A 19,227-nucleotide genomic window follows, 5' to 3' on the forward strand; every position below is an offset into this window, starting at 1 on the left:
AAAACAAAATAAGTCACAAATTCTTTCTTTAGTCACTGGCTCATGTCTACAGATGAGAATTTTATTCATATGTATTCAAATGTGATTTAAACACATGGTGATTCTTTTATGGCTAAATATAAAAAATTTACAAGTGAGATGTTATTGCTATCTTTACCATTTACTCTAGACCTTGCTTTGTGCTGCAATTTGTAAATATTTTACAAGGCAGGGTAAAATTCAGACCCATAATTATTTCTTGATGTTGTCTGGCTCATGATAACAGAGTAAATTCTTTTATTATTTTTAAAAAGTTTTCATTGAAGGTTTTTCCAGTCACTCCAAATAAACTTAGCTGTGAATGGAAAAGATACAGCTGATTGCCCTGGCTTCTCGAGAGTCTCTGTCCTTCGCTCTTCACTGAGTCAGGGGGAAGGCATGTGGTGTGGTCAACTCTGAAATCATTAAACATCTCCTGTAAACTGTTGCTGTTAGAGACTTACTCTGGTTTATTTTCTGAAGGCTTATTAATAAGTCAGAATCCAATCTGCAGCCAGACAGTTTGATCACTTTGCTTTGGCTTTGCCAGGCACAGGATTTTAATGCATGGTTAGACTGCTGGCATGATGATTCCTGAAGGACCGTTGGTAAGCCAGCAAGCGCCAGGGGCACATCGTGATGGTCAAATTCATTCCAAAGACATGTTACCTCCCCTGACCTGCTGGTAGGGGATTTAGCCTTCTTCAAAATACCTCAGGTTGTTCACCAGAAAGAGGAGCAAAAATGCTCTAGGAAAATCTCTGATAAAGAACTAACTTCCTTTAGAAAGTGATGGGGTTTCAGCAAGAGAGAACTTATTTCAGATACCTGGGTTCAATCTTTCTTGGTAGAGAAGGTCCTATTGAAAACTGAAGTAATTCTATATCTCAGCACGTATTTAAAACATGTTTATCCTCCAAAAGGAAAAAGAAGAGGTGATAATAATGGAACTTTCAGAGGCTCAGTTCAAATCATTTTTCATTTCATTTTGTTTGTATAGTGATAAAGGATCTAAGTAGTGATATCGTGCCATTCTGAGTGAATTTCATTAAAATAAAAAGTTGATACCACCTGTTCAGTTTTATTTTATTATTTATGAAGGAGAGACTTTTTAAAGATAATATAACAATTAGAGGCAGATCCAGTAGTGAAGCAATGCATTGAACACTACTGTGGTCTTGGCATTTACTGTGGATACAAAAAAAGCATGTTATTCAACTTTTTCCAATAGTATATATTTTCATCAAGGGATATAAGGCACAGCACACAAAAATTTAAATATTTTTGCTGTCCAATACTGTGGCTATTTAGTTTCAAAAGTGAAGAGATAATAGTAAAATAAAATTTAAATATTCAGTACGTCAGTCCTATTAGCCACATTTCAAGTGCTCAGGAGCCATATGTGGCTGATGGCTGTCATACCAGACAGCTCAGATTTGGAACATTTTCACCACTGCAGAAAGTTCTAGGACATAGTCCTGATTTCTTCAATATAGTGTACAGGCAATGCATAACTGAAATTCATAGTAACTGCTTGTCAATTGAGAATAGGAAAAGGAGAAGATCAATGCAGGATGCAATATTTTAGAAGACTTTAATAGGACCTTGAATTTATGGTTATTTTGACAGGTGGGAAGGACAAGGGAGGCTATTCAGTGGAGAAAAGAAAAAGCAATGTTTGGGGGGGGGGAATAATAGTCTGTGTGGCTTAGGGCAAATTCCTGTTACAGACTAGAAAGGGATAAAGATGAAAAGGTGGATTGGGGTGCAGGGTGAGGAACATGACTATCGAGCAAAGCTGTTCGTTCTACATTTCAGAATCCCACCAGGTACTTTTGAGCAGAGTACTCATAGTACTGGGACTGTGGCACCACCCAGCAAATAATTTTTCTTTCTGTCATTTGGTATATAGAAGTCCAATATTTAATATTAGTTTACCAATGGGAGCAATGCTGTGCCCCATCGTTAGCTTCAGAGTTGATCCTGCTAACACTGTACGTGTGTGTGTGCATTCACATGAACAAACTTAGGTCAAGCTGTGTCTTGGAACAACATAAGAAGATAGAGAAAAGCATATTTATAGTCTTCCTGTTCACCATCACTGCATTTTAGTCTCCCATCCCTCTTAGTTCTTTCCTCATTTTCATATTTATTAAGCTCTCCTGTTATTTGCTAAGTCTGAGGATGCAGATATAAAACCTAAATCCTTGTGCAAGGAGCTCACAGCCTTGTACATAAAACAAGCCAAGGCCATTACAGGGTGAGTATCGCCGTGACAGAGGCTGTGCTAGGAAAGCGGGGAGAAGGTGTACAATGCAGTTGTCGTCAGGTCTTCTCAAATGAGGACACCCGTTCTGAATTTCTGAGAATTACACATTAATTCAGTAGATTAAGTAGGAAATATTACCTGCAGAGAAGGAAGATCAAGTACAAAAGTAAAAATGTTTAGCAGAATGTGACCCTATAGAAAGAGCTAGACTTTGTTCCCTCTTTTGTCTTTGGCATAGCATGAAAGAAGGACTCAGGGTATACTTATTTCCATGTGAACCCTCATGGCAGGTTAAGCAGTAGGTGTAGACAATGTAAACATTTGTCTAGGTGACTCACATGGCCTAGGGGAATCATTTAAGTTGTCTTGACACTCACCATCTGGCAATGGATTGTAGTAAGCGTAAGACCAAAAAGAATGTTCTGATGAGCCAGATTCAAGTGTTTTTAATGTGCCACAGTACCTTTGTTCTAGCTGGTTTCTCATATAATCATGGGGATTTCTACTGCCCTAGGAGAGGCAGGCTAGGTTGTCACTCTCTTGATCAGATTGATGCCAAACAACTAGGGGAGAATTTATAGAGAAACCTTAGCCCTTACAAATTACCCTAGGGAGAAATGATAGTCTTTTTTTTTTTTTTTCCTAGTTGCATAGCCTTACTTTTTTGGCTCTGAAATGACAGCATGCTTTTAGGAAAAAATACAAGAAAGAAAAAGAAATTAAAAACACAGCATTAAACAAGAAACAGAGCCAGTCGGCAGTGTCTAGGAACAGAGCCACTGGAATTCTCTCATTTTATGAGTCAGAGGTATTGTCACAGAGAGTTGATGTTTTTTCTCCCATTTATGATAGGACAAGACATCATGACAGGCAGCATGGAGACTCCTGGCTAGGAGTCTACAGAGTTTGGAGTGTGACTTTAATAGGAATACTGGCTCTGTCTCTTCCTAGCTGTGTGTCCCTGGGCAAGTGGCTTGACTAAGTACAGGTTCAGTTTTCCTCACCTTTACAATAGGAATGATAATACCACCTCCTGTTTTGTTAATATAGGGAATAGAGATAATGAGACCAGCACAAAGTCTGGTCTTGTTAGACACTCAATAAATAATATCTATTATTATAACTAGTAATGATGACTTTGAGTTTTCTTTTGGATGACTATGAGCTACTTATTTTCTTAAAGGAGAGGGTGTTTTACTCTGCTGCTTTTGGGATATTAGCCTCCAAGTCTTATCTTTGTGAAGGGGAAAGAGAATTCCAAGAGTAGGGCCCCAACAGAAATAAGAAACTTGATAGGGGTGGGAGGTCTGAGCATTCTAGATTAACTAAATAATCCCTAAGTGTAGCAAGATATACTAAAATATCAGTTTGTTTTTCTATTATAGGAAGTAGCTGCCTATCGAGGGTGAGGAAGTAAATGCTTAAAGAAGATGTTTGGCTAATGATCTCTATTAATGGTGGTTATAAGGTAAAACAGGATTATCAGATCAAAGAATGTTGAGCTAAGTCATGGAATTATCTAGGTTCCTTGTTTACAGGACTTACTGCTCAGTGTTGGCCATTTCTCTGTTTATAACACAATATCCAGACAGTGTAAAAAAGAGGGAAATCATTTTAATCTGTTTGACTTTCTGACCTCCCTCCACCCTGTCTCCATTCCTCTCCCCTTCCCTCCCTCAACCCCTCCTTCTGTCCCTGCCTCTTTTTTTTCTATCATCCATCCATCCATCCATCCATCCATCCATCCATCCAGAATTGTAAAATACTTACATTATTCTGGCATTTCTGCTATTATTATTATTACTACAAAAAACTGAGTTTCTGGCCCAAGACCTATTCATCTGCTTCTTTCCTTTTTATCTGGATTTGGAAATCAGACTGGGTTTCTTATTTTATTGTTTTACACACATATGATCTACACTGACAGTCCATGTGGATTACATAATACTTAGCAACACTGAAAGTACCATGTTTTAGTAGATCTTGAAGGAAAAAAGCAGGATAGTGATTCCTAAACTCATCCCAAACTGTTCCATAGACTACCAGTCACCAAAGAGATACTCTCAGGCTGAAAAGATGTGTCATTGAATAAATGAAGGGTCCACTATTAATTGTAACTTTTTTGAAGAATGAAAATATACATGGCCTTTGTGAAGTCTTGCAGTGAATAAAATTGATCATATTGCTTCATTGAGCATTTCTAAAGTTTATTTAATCACACATCCTTTTCCGGAATATATCAATGTCCCAAGTGTTCCTGTTTTGAAACACACTTTGGAAAATGTTGAACACCGGCACCTAGAGATTTTGCACAATATAACAATCATTATTAAAATTTTAATCTTTCTCCAGTTAAAATAAAATTTTTTAAATTGCAAAACATTTTTGTGTGTGTGAGGAATTTATCTTGACTGGTGTTGGAAATGGACTGGTGAACATATAGACCTTTCGAGACTCTCAAGTCATAATTTTTCTTTCTTTCCCCTTTTCTAGTTACTTTTGACCTTGTCTGACCCTTTGAGAGAAATGGAATTGTCCTCTGTATTCTAAAACACAAAAATGTTTTTGCTATGTCTTGGAAGGTCATGTGCTTATTTGAAATTTTATTCCCTTGAGCCATTTGTAGGTGTTATGAGTATACTCCACTTGCTATACTAAGTAACAGTAATAACATATGTATAAGTAGCATCATTCTGTAAAGTACTTGGCAAGACCTCAAGTGTCTCTAAATGGTAAAGAGAGTGGTTATTTAAGAATTATTCTGCTATGTAAGATAAATAAATTAAGGCACAGAGATGAACAATGATTTGCCCAAAGCCCCCCAAAATAGTCAAGGTGTTTTTGAAATTAAAACACTGCAGATTTTCTGGAACAAGGATTTTCAGGCCACACGCATACCAACTTCATAGCGTCATCTCTCCTGACATCAGAAATAGCCGTAGAGAGAAGGAAGATTGCTCTGTTTTCCTGTGAATGTCACAATTTTTATAAAGCAAGCAGCCTTTCTGTGATGTGTGAGGGATTTTTTTTTCTTAATGGTCTTAATTGATTTCTATTCCCCCAAAGGATTTTGAATTAGGCAAGTATCTCCAGTCTTCACAAGCCATTCCCACACAGCTATGCAATGGAAATGGTCAATGGAAAGGTATTCACTTTGGTCTAGGCAGGGCTCTGGCTGCTACCTGCAGAGACCCAGAACTAGCAGTGCAGGTTCTGGGCCATCTTGGTTGGAAAAACCTTCTTGGCTCATTTCTGCTCCCTCCTTTCTTCCCGCTCCCTTCCCCTTCTCCTGTTGACAGAAGGCTCTAGTCATAACAGCACCCCAGAACTTTTTTAAACTCATGAGAGCCCTGAAATCTTTGTGTTTTTCTCTGGTTGACCCCTTAGCTTCCAGGCCCTGCTGCTGAACTGAGCATTTAGTTTTGAGCATTTACTGTAGGCTGGTGGAAGCCTTGGAAATAACATTTTTTAAGATTCCTTTGATTTTCTTTCTAATAAACTTCTAGAAGACTGGAACTTTCTGGCATTACTGAAATGTAGGTGATTTATTCTGAGAGGCTTAAATTGGAATTATTTTTTGTTAGTTTGTTGTTGTTGTTGTTTTTATAGGAAACCAACAACGTGATATAGTCCTATGATGCATTTTAGCCACTGGTGGCCAATGACAAATTACTCTGCCTTTCTTAGAAAAATTCAAATCTAAAGGCCCCCTCTGGGAATAAGTCAGTTTTTTACTGAGACGTTCAGTTCCTTGATTCCACTACTGATCAAAAACTTCCCTCCTTCTCCTCACTCATTGGAACAGCAGGAAGTTGGAATACATTGGGAGCTGGAAGGGGTCCTAGACATGTTGTTTAATTAGGAATTATGGATCAAATAGCATATTTTTGCTGCAGATTCCTTTTCTCCCCTCATTCTTCCAACCTCAACAATCTTGGACATCTAAGCAATAAATCTTTAGCTCCACCTAGCATCTCCCTTCATGTACTTCTTGGCCTTATCTTATGTCTGCCTTTTAACATGAGGTTGATTGTCTGAATTTATAGCACTGATGAACACCATGAGACTTGATAATTAAGAATGGACAGTTGCTATGTAAAGCTCTTTAAAGAAATCTAATAATAGAGTCATCACTTTGAATTTATGAAGCAAGTGTAGGTTTATGTTTAGAGTGCACCTGGTAGTAGTTAGAGCAACATACTAAATGGGATGATAGTAACCCAAATGCCTCCCAGCTACTCCAGGACAACGCTCTTCAACAAGCTCTTTAGATTTGTTGTCCTCCTGTTGCACTGAAGGCAGTTAGGGCTCAGCCACTCTGCTTCTGGGTAGCAAAATTTCTGCATATACGAGGCATAGTTGCCCTAGTACATGAAGCTTAATTATGGAGGCCACTAGCTCAGACTTTCAGAAAAACAGCTGTTTTGTCTAGCTAACAGAGAGGAGAAGCTCCCCAAGAGTCTGGACCCATTTTATTTCCTGGAGAAGCCAACAGCTGACACCCACACCCAGGCCTGTTCAGTTAGAGTTGGAAAAGTAGCACACAAAGTGATTAATTCTCTTTAATCTCAGCACATCAAATGATGCCAATGCCTAAATATCTTGTGATATAAACAGAGCTTAAGAGAGGCAGTCTTCAAGAAAAACTTATTTAAAAGGATGTTTAAACATAATGCTTAGTCATGGACTATGTAAGTTTTAACATACAATAAATCAGTTTCAGAAACCCAATTATTATTTCAAAGATATGGAAACAATTGTCAAGCATGCTTTAAGGGAAAGTGAAGATGCGTTTGGGGATAACATCTGTCCACTTATTTAGGATAAATTGTTTCTAGAAATGCTACACAAATACTCTTTTCCACCTTCATCATTTTCTAGGTTGGAGTAACCTTATATACTACCAAAAATTGTATTGTGATCTTAGCAGAGAACATTTTGATGACATAGAGTTAGCATGCTGGGTTAGAGTCAAATCTAAATGAGGTCAAATGAGGTTCTTTTCCTAACTGAAGTCCAGTTGAGGGTTAAGAAGAGTTTTGATAAATATAATCCTTATAAAACTTTCAGCCATGTGAGCCAGTTCTCAAATGGTGTTGTACCAAAAGAAGCCTGACCCAAATAGGAGGATCTCAACAATCAAACATTTGAGAGGGTCTTGGTTCAGACAGACAGTCATATTAAACCTCTCTTCTCCAGCATCTTAAAACTCTCTGGAGTTTTCTGCTCTTCTGTTTCCGGGGAATAAATCTTCTCATCTGCACCATCCTGTCTTTACACTCTTAGTGCCATCATGGCCCCTCCTCTTTGTCACAGCACCCCCTGACTGCCCATTATACATATTTTGCCCTTTTTCTTATTGAGATCTGGGATGATACAGATATTTATTGGGTGGGAGAAGGAGATTATACTTTCATCACAAAATAATACATTCGTTCTGTTACATAAATATTGGAACTAGATTTAAGCCTTCTGTAACAAATAACATAATTTCTAGTATTCAGGTAAATGTGGGAGGACTAATGAAAATACTACAGGCAGGAAAATGGCCTAGCCATTAATCCATTAATAAAGCTAAAGAACGCTTCTATTTTCCTAAAGCATAGAGGAATCTTAAATTTGATATATTTGAGATTTAAATGTCAGTCAAGTCCCTATAGACTCTTTATAAGGATTTTTCTGGACCAAGTTAAGAAAAATAGATATTACATATATGTATATTTTCCATTCCTTCACCCACTCAACACAGATCTACCAAGAAACTACTAAATATCAAGTTCTGGAATGGAGAACAACAGAAAGTCCCTGCGAAGATAACAATTAGTGATTTCACTCTTCATAAGGATTTGATCAATGTTTCTAGACATTCTATAGCAGAGGTACAGCTGCAGCCCAAACACCTCTACCAGGTTATGGCTTCTAAGAAGCCTGTAAAGTTCCAATAGAATTCTCAGGATAGTCAGAGACATCTTTGACACACACTGTGTGGGGAAGATCTGTCATTCAAGACAAGAGCACTACATGAGCTCCAGCCATGGTCTTGCTACTTGGTTGGGTAAGACATTAACTTCTCTGACCTTTTCTCATCTGTAAAATTAACTTCAGTTAAAATGAGCTCCAAGAATTCTTCCAACATTTATAGTCTTCAATTTTCTAAATAAGTTTTTTTAATCCCCGAGAAGTTAGAATAGGGACTAGGTAAATAAAATTGCTTAGAAACTTTATTTCAAAGAGTCTGTTTGAGGCAAGAGGCATTTTTAATTATTTTTCTTCTGGGTATATGAATTAAGATTTAGTAACGGTAAAGCCTTTTTATATGTTGGAGTAAAAATTTACATCCTGTTTACAAAAAGTATGAGACTTCTAGTAATTAGAAAAGCCACAAGTATGAGTGGTACTCCAGAAATTTGTTCTATAAGAATTGAGAAGAGATTCCTACCAGTGAAAGAAAAAAGGGATAGAGTTCACAATTATTTAACTGATTAGTCTATGATCACTTTTGGGGAACACTTTTGTTTTAGTCACTTCAGTTTGATCCCATGCAATTTCAATTTCTGGATTTGCATACACAGGGCCCCCAGATTATAGACATTCCCACCTTGTGTGACTCCCTTAACCCTCTCCCAGCAAACCTGTTTGCTTGAAGAAAGACCATAAAGAATCTCCTTCTTCATGCAGCAAATATAGTTACCAAAGTGACAGTGGAACATCAGATTAGTGTACTCGCTCTGTTGGTGCTGAAATGTGCTTAATTCTCCCACTCTTTACTACTGGTCTCTCCAGAGAAAGGAAGTTTAGTAAAAGCTTTAATTTCATACTGTGGTGTGTAAACTGCTGTTAATGACTTTCAGGTAATTGGATGACCTTTTCCTTCTTATCCTCACCATTTTATAACAATTTCTGAGCTGGTCCTTTAAAAAAAATTTCTGGATGCTCTCGAGTTAGTAAGGGGTCCTTTTCACACAAAGCTACAGAGAAAGAGTCTCTAAATTCCAAAGGGCATTCATGTTCCCCTTAAACTCCTTCTCTCTTCTCCTTTTGTTTTTCTTTACACTCAATAGTTGGAACATTCAATGTTGGTACACTCAGTGTACCTCTCCAAAGAGAGGATTGCACTCTAGTCTCAAGATCTGTACCTTTAAATTATGCATATGAATATGTTGGAACAAAAAGCTTAGGCATGGATAAGGACCTACTTCTCAGAGTGACTGGAGGACCAAAGTTTGAGAAATATGGCTGCGTCTTAATCATTCTGCAAAGTGCCATACCAAAGTGAATGATCAGGGATAAGAAAAAGGAAATTGCTATTTCTAACTTTCAAAGAATTACCCAGTACTAGGTCTTTTGGGAGAGTTACGGTTGATTTTATTGACATAAATCACCCATCAGTTAAATATATGTTCTAAAGGTTTTTATACCCATGCTATATAGCTTTTAAAAATTTTATTTATTGATTTTAGAAAGAGAGGGAAGGAGAGAGAGAGGGAGTGAGCGAGATCATAGTTGCTTCACTTTAGTTGTTCACTGATTGCTTCTCATATGTGTCTTGTTGCCAGAGATTTTGAAAAGACCACGTCGGCATTCCAGGTCGACACTCTATGCACTGTGCCACCACAGGGCAGGCCCATGATATGACTTTTAAAATTGTAACATTAAAACCATGTTGGGCAGACCTGCCATCATTTCGGTCTTTAGAACTGAGTTGTTCTCTCCTGTTAGAGATGGGCACAGTATAAAAATATTCTCACTGATTTAAGAAAAAGAAAAGCAATTATGAATTTTCAGCCTTCCTCATCTCCTCATATTCTACAGACATTCTGATCTTTTTATTCTCATAGGGCACTTCCTAGGAGCGATTCCTCCCAGCTTCCATTTCAGTTTTCTACTTACTCCCATTTTCTCATTGATTTTGACTCACAGATGGAAATACAGTGGGAAATATTCTCTGATGATGTAAAGAATATTGTTCTGTGCCTTTGGGAATAGCAGAAAGTCTAAAATGTGTCTTTCCCTAGCTGTAGCATATCCTTAAGGTTAGTAGGTACCCTCCTTCTGTCTCCAGTGAATCCAGTGGCCACTCACCTTTTCTTTTTTGAGAAACATTAGAGGAGTATTTCCAAGGCTGCTGGAATAATGTATAGTTATGACAATGAACCCAATCTAGGAGCAGCCACACAGTGGAATAAAAAGGAGAATCATGTTATGTATCCAGATCCTTTCCAAAGGGAGAGACACTGGGGTAACTATATGAGATCTTGTCACTGATTTTTCTAAAAATTTGAGGGAACTATCATCTTGCCTGATGCATACCCCATGAAAAAAAAATCACTTTAAGTGTCTGGTAAGTTAGATCATGAGCAATCTAGGATGATCTCACCCTGTTATTCAGGGTGTTGAACTTGATGGCAGTTATTGTTAAATGGTTCCTAGCTGGTGGAGCGGACCAGCTGCCAGGGAAAGCAGAAGCGAACCCTGGGAGAACACTCCGCATCTCCAAATGTAAGAACAACAGGGAGCTCTTTTACACTGGGAACACTTTTTTTTTTCCTTCCAGAAAAGATAACCTCCCTCTGGGGGCCCTGCTGAATGAAGCAGTGTATTTTCACCCTTGTGATGATGGGCGTGAGTCCGGCACTACCATAAAAAGAAGAATGAACTTGGACATACCACACACTTGGTTTGGCCTTGTCCCATACCTGTGCTCTTGTCACGGTTGATCACCCACTTACATCGGCTATGAAGCAAGCTGTCTGCACCGTGGCTCAAGATAAAAGCTATTTTAATATGCCCAGGTCACATATTATCTTGGCCAATAGTAATTTTATATCATTTTCTTAAAGGAAAACCACACTCCTTGCAATAATTTTTTCCAATGAAACAAAATTTCACATGACAGAAAGCTTTACATATAACTCTTTCATTTGAATAATAGCATTGAATCCCCTCCATGCCAAACATAATTTAAAAATATCTTTATTATTTCTTTTGATATGCAAACCAGAAGGAGAATAAGTTTGGAAGACCCTCAGTTACACTTTAAATGATTCTACTTTCTTTAATAGTGAAGCGTTTTTTTTTACAGCTTTCATGAATTTTTCCTTTTCAAGTTAAACAATATAAACAAACAAACAAAAACCCAGCAGTGAACCTTTTCCTCTTTCTTTAAGAACCTTAAGAACTGAAATAGTGGTTTGGTTTCCTGACTGCCAGCTTTGAGTCGCCTTCTTTAAGTGGTCTTGTGCAATTCCCCAGAGGAAACTTTGGAAGAGGATTTTTCTCCCACATGAGAGAGTTCCATCCCACACGGCCCACAGAGTTTGATGGCTAACTTCATGGACCTAGTGTCGTGTCTGGTTTTACAGAAGTAGCTGTGGAGTCTGTTTTCCCTTCCACAGGTGCACGGTGCTCATTCTCAGACCTCAGAAATAAGAAGATATCAATCTTTAAAAAATGAGGGTAGCTTAACCATCGGATATCTCTGTGAGAATCCGGTTGCCAATCAGGTTGATTCTAAATTACCAGATGAGGGAAAAGAGGGTGGCAAGCAGGGTTCAAACCTCCAAAGCCTTCCAGCTGATTTTTCTTTGCAAGTCTCTGGTATACACAGAAGTGCTGTATAATCTGGCCTGTATTTTTCTCTACTGTGAAACATATTGAAACACTTTGTGTTTAGGTGTGTGTATAGAAATTCATGAAGTCCTTTTACACACTTTCTTACTTCCAATCCAATTCTTACTTGAGGATGTCTTAGAAAGATAGCTTTGTGAGCACACATTCTGCCACAGCTTGTAAACTTGAATTTGTTCTTTCCTATCTACCAGCCACCTGATTACCGTCCCTGTGGAAAGGGCATTCGTTCACATCATCATTTTTTCCAAGTATTTAAACCTGGAAATATATTTTTAAAGGACTCACAGAAGCTGTCTTGGGGGTTTGGAAAACATCAGAAAATTGTTAGCAGACCTTTTGACTGTGCTATTTTTAGGAAACTAATTGTGTTCTTCTAAAGTACATTTCTGACAATGGGACAAAGTTTTCCTTGCCCCCACTGTTATGTGAGATATTTACACTGGAAAAAAAAAGTCAGTAAAACACCCCAAATGGATACATTTTAACCTCAGCAATAGACAGCACCAGCGAAAAAGTGATTTAAAAAGAGAAAAAAAAAAGATTATGCAATATTTATGCTCTGCTTCTGCTCAAAATGAACTTTTATTTTACCGGTCAAACAGAAGTTTGTTTTCAAACCAGTTGCTACTTAAAGGAGCAGCTGATCTGGCATCCATAGCATCAGCTCTCACGAAATAGTAAGCGTGCGGACCAGAGGAGACATTCCCAGCAGCAACCCCTAGTAGGTCAGATGCCTGCAGAAGGGCTATCTTACCTTGAGCACGTAAGATCCAGGAGAGAGGCTCGGGGGCTCCCACAGGAGAGGACCGGGAAAGTGCTCTGATCCGGTGCTGGTAACATGCACTTGGCTTTTATTGGCAGGTGGGAGGAGTCGCTCCTCATAGTAGGTGGGCAGGGAAGGAGCGGCGGGCGGGCAGCCCCGAGAGGAGCTGGACACGCTTCTCTGGGGAGGGGCGGAGAGGGCAGAGCAAGCAGCCCGAGAGAGGGAGGAGAGACGCGGGTGGGGGAGTGGGGGTAGGAGCGGAGCGAAGAGTGGAGTTGGGAGAGGAGGGAAGCAGGAGAAGGAAAAAAAAAAAAGAACGAAGAGAAATAGAGAAAGGGATGTGGACCACATGTGGGGAAAAGGTTGTAGAGAGAATGAATAGGAGACAGAGACATCCAAACACGCAAGATCTGGAAGGAAATGGGAATCGAATTATTTTTCCAATTTGTATGGCATTTTTGGTGGGGCGGCGGGAGGGGCGTGTTGTGGGTGATGTTATCACTAAAGGTGTTTTCTGTGAATTTGAAAAGAGACATAACGGTTCAGGAAAACTGAAGGGTTCTTAAGCCAGGCAATGAGGGGGAGAAGCTGGGCGTCGGAGGAGCAAAACCCGAGCGCGGGGCGAGCGCAGAGCGGGCAGGAGCGTGGGCGGACCTGCCTCGCGCGCGGCCGCCGCCTGCTCCCCCAGCCCCGGTCACCTACCGCCCGCGGGCAAAACCCAGCCCCCTCTCCCGTCACTCCTGGCAGTGTTTATTTGACAAGAAAGCTCTCCTGCCGCAGGTAGTGCAGCATCCAGAGGCCCCTCTGGAGACTTGTGCAGCATTAAGGTAAATCCAGCAGAGGTTGGGGAGGATCAGATGAGATTGGCTTGTGGAGAAAGGCACGTCAGAACGTCAGAACCAGTCCTCCAACATCTGCTTATGTAACAGGATTTCAGGGCTCTCTGCCCTCTGGTTATTTTCGGTATTTAAAAAACTCTCATTCCTAACAATTGGAAAACTTCTTGGTGCCATAGCTGGCTCTCTCTGTGGCTTAAACATTAAGAGAGGATTGAACCAACAAGCGGCTGAAGGATCAGGCAGAAATTCTTAACAAATGCATTCAGAGAAAGAAAAACAAGCTCCTTTAGCTTCTGAGCGGTGACTCACTTCCCAGCCCAAGCTTGATTTTTGCCACCAAAGGAATTAAAGTATTTTTAAAAGAGAAAACCTGAGCCTTTGGGATGGGGGTACTGGGACGGGTAAGGGAAGGGCAGGGGAATGGGTGGACGGGCTGGGAAAAATAAGGGAACTTTTACTGAATATATTTATATATAACTATTCATAACTTGATGCAGTGTTTACCACAACCTTAAGAGGTAAGTATGATCCGTCATTGTGTAGATTTTTTTTTTTAAAATAAGGTAATCTCAGTGGGTTAAACAATTAGCTAAAACTAACAAGAAGGGAAGCCACAGCTAGTGAGTGTGCAACGCTTGTGACTTCTGTGCACCTGGTGGCCATATAGAACACTTAGTGTGGTTCAAGTTAGAGCCTGATATCTTTTTTTTTTCTTTTTAAGATTTTTTTTTTTCTGATTTTACAGAGAAAGGAGGGGGTCAGGAAACAAGATGTAGTTGTTTCACTCTAGTTGTTCATTAGTTGCTTGTTGTATGTGCCTTGACCAGGCAAGTCCAGGGATTTGAACCGGTGACCTCAACATTCCAGGTTGACTCGCTATCCACTGCACCACCACAGGTCGGGCTTTCCTGATGTCTTTTAAGGTTACTAGGCTCCAAGAAGATGAAAAAATGATGGTCAAGAGCAAGGTTTTCTTTTAGTGGGTACTAGTGATATCCTGGGCCAGATACTTCTTTGTTGTGGGGATCTTGCCTGTGCATTGTAGAATGTTGAGCAGCACCTCTGACTTCTACCCACCAGATGCCAGTAACACTCCCCAACCCCCTATTCCTCACCCAAGTTGTGGAGATCAAAAATGTTCTTACACTTAGCCAAACTTTTCTGGAGGTCAAAATTCCCTCTTCCTTATAAGAACCATTGTTATATAGAAGTTCAGAGCTATAAAAAAAGGGTTTTAAAGAAATCTATTATAAAACTACTCAATAATGGCATTTGGATAATACTAACTGCCATATGTGCTAAGTTTACACTGGACTTAGTTTTTTATATATTCATATTCCTATCTGTCTACCTGTAAAGACCAAAGCTTCAATTGCTTCCTTTATAACTAAGCTTATTCTCAATCTGGGAATCAACAAGTAAGATCCCATGTACCTGGAATATGAAGGAAGAGTAATAATATATGAGAAGAAAACTTTAAGATCTTTATCATAAACAAATTTGACAGTAGAACAATTATTTAATGCTATGAGTTTTTGACATTGATTATTTCTCTTTACATTTATCTATTTCTATGCCTCATAGTCACCTTATATTCAGTAACTTTTTGGGATATGAAGTTGTATCTAATGATTAACTAGCTAGCAGAAATGTACACAATATATATGTTCTGATTGAATAAATGACACTACTGAGTACAGACTCATAGAGATGGTCAGTATTTATTAGTTTAATGTATGAATCAAAGAATTAATGAATGCTTCAAAAGCTAGATCTTTCATATTCGTTTTCTTGCCAGTTTGCTATTTGATCTTACTTTCTTCTTACCCTCCATAACTCAGTTTTACTATTTCCAAATAGTATGTTTGTCTTTTGAGGATGTGGCCAACTCCATAAATGAAATTTATGAAATGAATAACCCATGTTACTGGACCTAGAAATAGGACTGCGTTGACTATTCTGGGATTGACCCCTGAAATCCAATGTAATTTTATAGGCAGGGTACGACTTTTTAAATTTAACAAGGAAATGTGTTTTGGGAAAACCAGTTAGAGGAGCATCTGGCTAATAAACATGTTAGTAAATATTCTCATCAGATTACAGCAAATCATTTTTTTTCAATCCTGATTGAATGCCCCCCAAACATTCTAGTTCCATCACATAGTTGTCAAAAATAGAAGCAGAAAAGGCAAGAAAAGCACATTAGAAAAAAGGCAATTAACAGCTGTATTTTTCTTCTCCTTTTTCCTCCTTCACTTCCTCTTTTCAAACCTGAATATCCAGCCAGTTTAAAAAAGAGCCCTTTTCATTTTTGTTTGGATGGTACTAATGATTAGTTCATTTCTCCAGTTCACACTTGCTTGAATCTAAATCAGTAGCAGATCTGGACAACAAGTCAGGAATCTAGGAATGTGATCTGTTTGCTGACTCTTAGTGTGCCCTTCTAGAATCACTCTGAAGGTGACTGAGGTTTGAAATGACCTAGTTTGGTCTTCTGTGGAAAGAAAGGAATCCAATGACAACATACTAGATACTCTGCAGTTTCCGTTATGTGGATATAATAACAGCTACAGAGGATTACCTTATTTTAAAGACCTTTGAAAATAGAAACATTTTTTGGCTTAATTAAAGTTAATGAATTAAAAAGTTATTAAGAATGGACCCTAGACAGTGTGGGGCATTTAAAGCAGAGGAAAACAAGAATGTAGATTTGTACTCACGGAGGGAAAAAACATGAAATCCTAGAAGTTGGGTAGCAAAGAGACTTCAGAGAGGAGGTGTCATTGGAGTTGAGCCATGGAAAGTAGCATTTGCATAGATAGTTGATGAACAGTAGGGCAAGGGAGGGAATGGGTTCAACTGGGAAAGACACATCAATATTTGCAGAATGGTGAATTAGCCAGCATGACCGAGGAAAGGGCCTAAGTAGCAGAACAATGAGGCTAAGAAACAGGAAAGGAGGGGTGGGGTTAGCCTGTGGAAGGACTTAAATATCACCTCAGTAGTCTAAACTGGCAGTGAAAAGTCATTGAAGACTTTCTGGGCAGTAGAACGGCATGATGGAAATGACATATTATTAAGATTTCACTTTTCTTTGAATAGAGTCTTTATAGCAGTCTTGTAGGTAAATGCTTGAGAGTATGTTTAAGACCATTAGCATACTTAGAAACAGAGAAAACTAAGCCCTGCAGACTTAGAGGCTTGGGTGAGGTGGCAGAAATAAAGATGTCTGTAGCACAGAGTGTTTCTATAATGCCCTGTGTGGTTGTAAGGAGGGGAAGGCAGGATTCTCCCAGGGTATGGCCAGGATGACAGACGGAATTAATGTGAAGAGTTGTGTCTGCTCTGTGTGTCAGAGAAACCAGTCTCTTCTTCACCTGTTATAGCTTTCAAGTGATCAAAATGTATCTATTTTCATATAATAGGTCTAATGTATGAGATTCTTGAGTTTTCAAAGGTTCCTGGATTAGAAAACAATGGAATCTGGCTTTGAAAGCCTTACCTTCACATTTTCAAACAGCCAACTTTCAAATTACTTTATATGTGTTACTCTTGGCAAATTTCAGTCTCCTATTCTTCCTGCCACTCCTAAGTGCTTCAGAATGCAAATGAACATGGTTTTTGGTCTAAGAAAAAAAAAAATCACTGACTATTTGAACTTCGAAGTACAGAAATTCTCTCTACATCTATCAAATGACTGACCCATCAGTCATTCAACTTAAGCTTGTGCTAAGTATCATCAAATATGACGTTGGCCTGCAGGCACTAACAATTGCCAACTCTTCTTGGACATTTAAAACAGGGTTTTATTTACAGAAGTTGAAAAGGTTCACAGTACAGAAGAAAGGCACACCTCTCCTGCATTCCAAAGGAACATTGGCTTCTGTGAGTCACTGTTTTCCTGTTAGTCCAGATGGTAGAGAGCTGACTGACTCAGGTGATCCTGCAGACGACTGCCTCGTAGCTCCTGCTGGCTTTATAAAGAGCACTGGATGGAGAGTCAGGAAATCTGGGGTTTGGGGTTTAGTCCCAGCTGGACCAGTAACTACCCATGAAAACTTGGGGCAGAAGTTTTATACTTTTTGGATTCAGTATTTATATGTAAAACAAGAAGGTTTAACCAGACACTCTCTACTAAAGTTTTTTTTTTAACACCTTTCATTCAGATGCCTGCTCTATTCAACAGTGGGCCTTTCCTTTCATCAACATCCCCGTGAAGTCAACTCAACATTCAATGATACTTGCGCTCAGTTTTAGGCATCATATTATTAGTCCAGTTATTTTCAACTCATGGCTCACATGAACTAATTAACAAAATTCCATAACACACCAATATATATATTTTTTTGCCAATCTGACAAAAATATATAATTTTAATTCATTCACATCAGATAGCTATTGTTGTATTGGCTCTTGTCATTTTTTTATTTGACTATCTAAAGGAATATCCTGACTAAATAGTCAGGTATCATGTTTTAAAAATTCTTGCAGCACACCAGTTGAGAATCGCTGCATTAGTCCAGTGTTGGTACAAGGGGATTCCAACCCAACATTAAACCTTACCTGTAATTCTGCATACAGAATTTCAAAAGGTGGAATGTACCATTGTCACTTAACTGTCACTGTTGTCTCTCTACATCTCAGAACTTGACAGAAGTCTTCCAGATATAGCCATCAGCCTCTAAACCAGGGGTCCCCAAAATTTTTACACAGGGGGCCAGTTCACTGTCCCTCAGACCGTTGGAGGGCTGGACTATAAAAAACACTATGAACAAATCCCTATGCATACTGCACATATCTTATTTTAAAGTAAACAAAATGGGAACAAATACAATATTTAAAATAAAGTACAAGTAAATTTAAATCAACAAACTGACCAGTATTTCAATGGGAACTATGGGCCTGCTTTTGGCTAATGAGATGGTCAATATCCGGTTCCATATTTGTCACTGCTAGCCATAACAAGTGATATGACGCACTTCTGGAGCCGTGACATGTGTGTCCCGTGTCACCGGAAGTAGTACTGTACGTGAGCAACGCCGTGCTTTGCGTCGTTCTCTCACTGACCACCAATGAAAGAGGTGCCCCTTCCGGAAATGCGGCGGGGGGCCGGATAAATGGCCTCAGGGGGCTGCATGCGGCCCGTGGGCCGTAGTTTGGGGACCCCTGCTCTAAACCTTGAAGCCTTTATACTTTCTTCTTCTGAATCAAGTAGTAATTTTCCTCTCGATTGATAGAAATGGAACCACACCACCCAAATCCCTGGTTTCTGAAAATTCTATTTTTGCCAGATTTTTTTAATGTCCAAATTAGTTGATTTGATGTCCTCAGAAGTTTTCTACTTTACTTCCACTGTAAATTCTTTCATCTCTCTAGTGCCTCACCTCTTTATATTTTAATTAGGAAAATTTGGTTGCCCCTTTTGATATAGACTAAATTATTATATTATTATTATTTTATTAGACAGTTAAATTTAACAGGGTGATATTGGTCAACACAGATTTAGAGAAAACATCTCCACATCATTTGGATAGTTGATTATGCTGTATACCCATCACCCAAAGTCAAATCATCTCTGTCACCCTTTATTTTGTTTCTCTTTAAGGCTCTCCCTTTCCCCTAACCCTCCTCCCTGTCCACCTTTCCCTTCCCCCTGGTAACCACTGCACTTTTTAGATTAAATTATTGTAGCTCCCCAAACTATTAAA

General features: G+C 39.0%; 1 protein-coding gene across 2 annotated transcripts in view; it reads right to left on the reverse strand.

Moving 5' to 3' along the window:
* COL8A1 (collagen type VIII alpha 1 chain) overlaps positions 1–12,809 on the reverse strand; it is a 172,196-nt gene extending 159,387 nt beyond the window's left edge. For both annotated transcript variants that reach the window (XM_066347306.1, XM_066347305.1), the window contains exon 1: positions 12,672–12,809. The gene's annotated coding sequence lies outside the window, so the exon portion shown is untranslated. The remainder of the gene's footprint in view (positions 1–12,671) is intronic.
* Between the last annotated feature and the right edge of the window lie 6,418 nt (positions 12,810–19,227).

This window comes from Saccopteryx leptura, chromosome 8 (assembly GCF_036850995.1).
Source record: "Saccopteryx leptura isolate mSacLep1 chromosome 8, mSacLep1_pri_phased_curated, whole genome shotgun sequence".
NCBI lineage: Eukaryota > Metazoa > Chordata > Mammalia > Chiroptera > Emballonuridae > Saccopteryx > Saccopteryx leptura.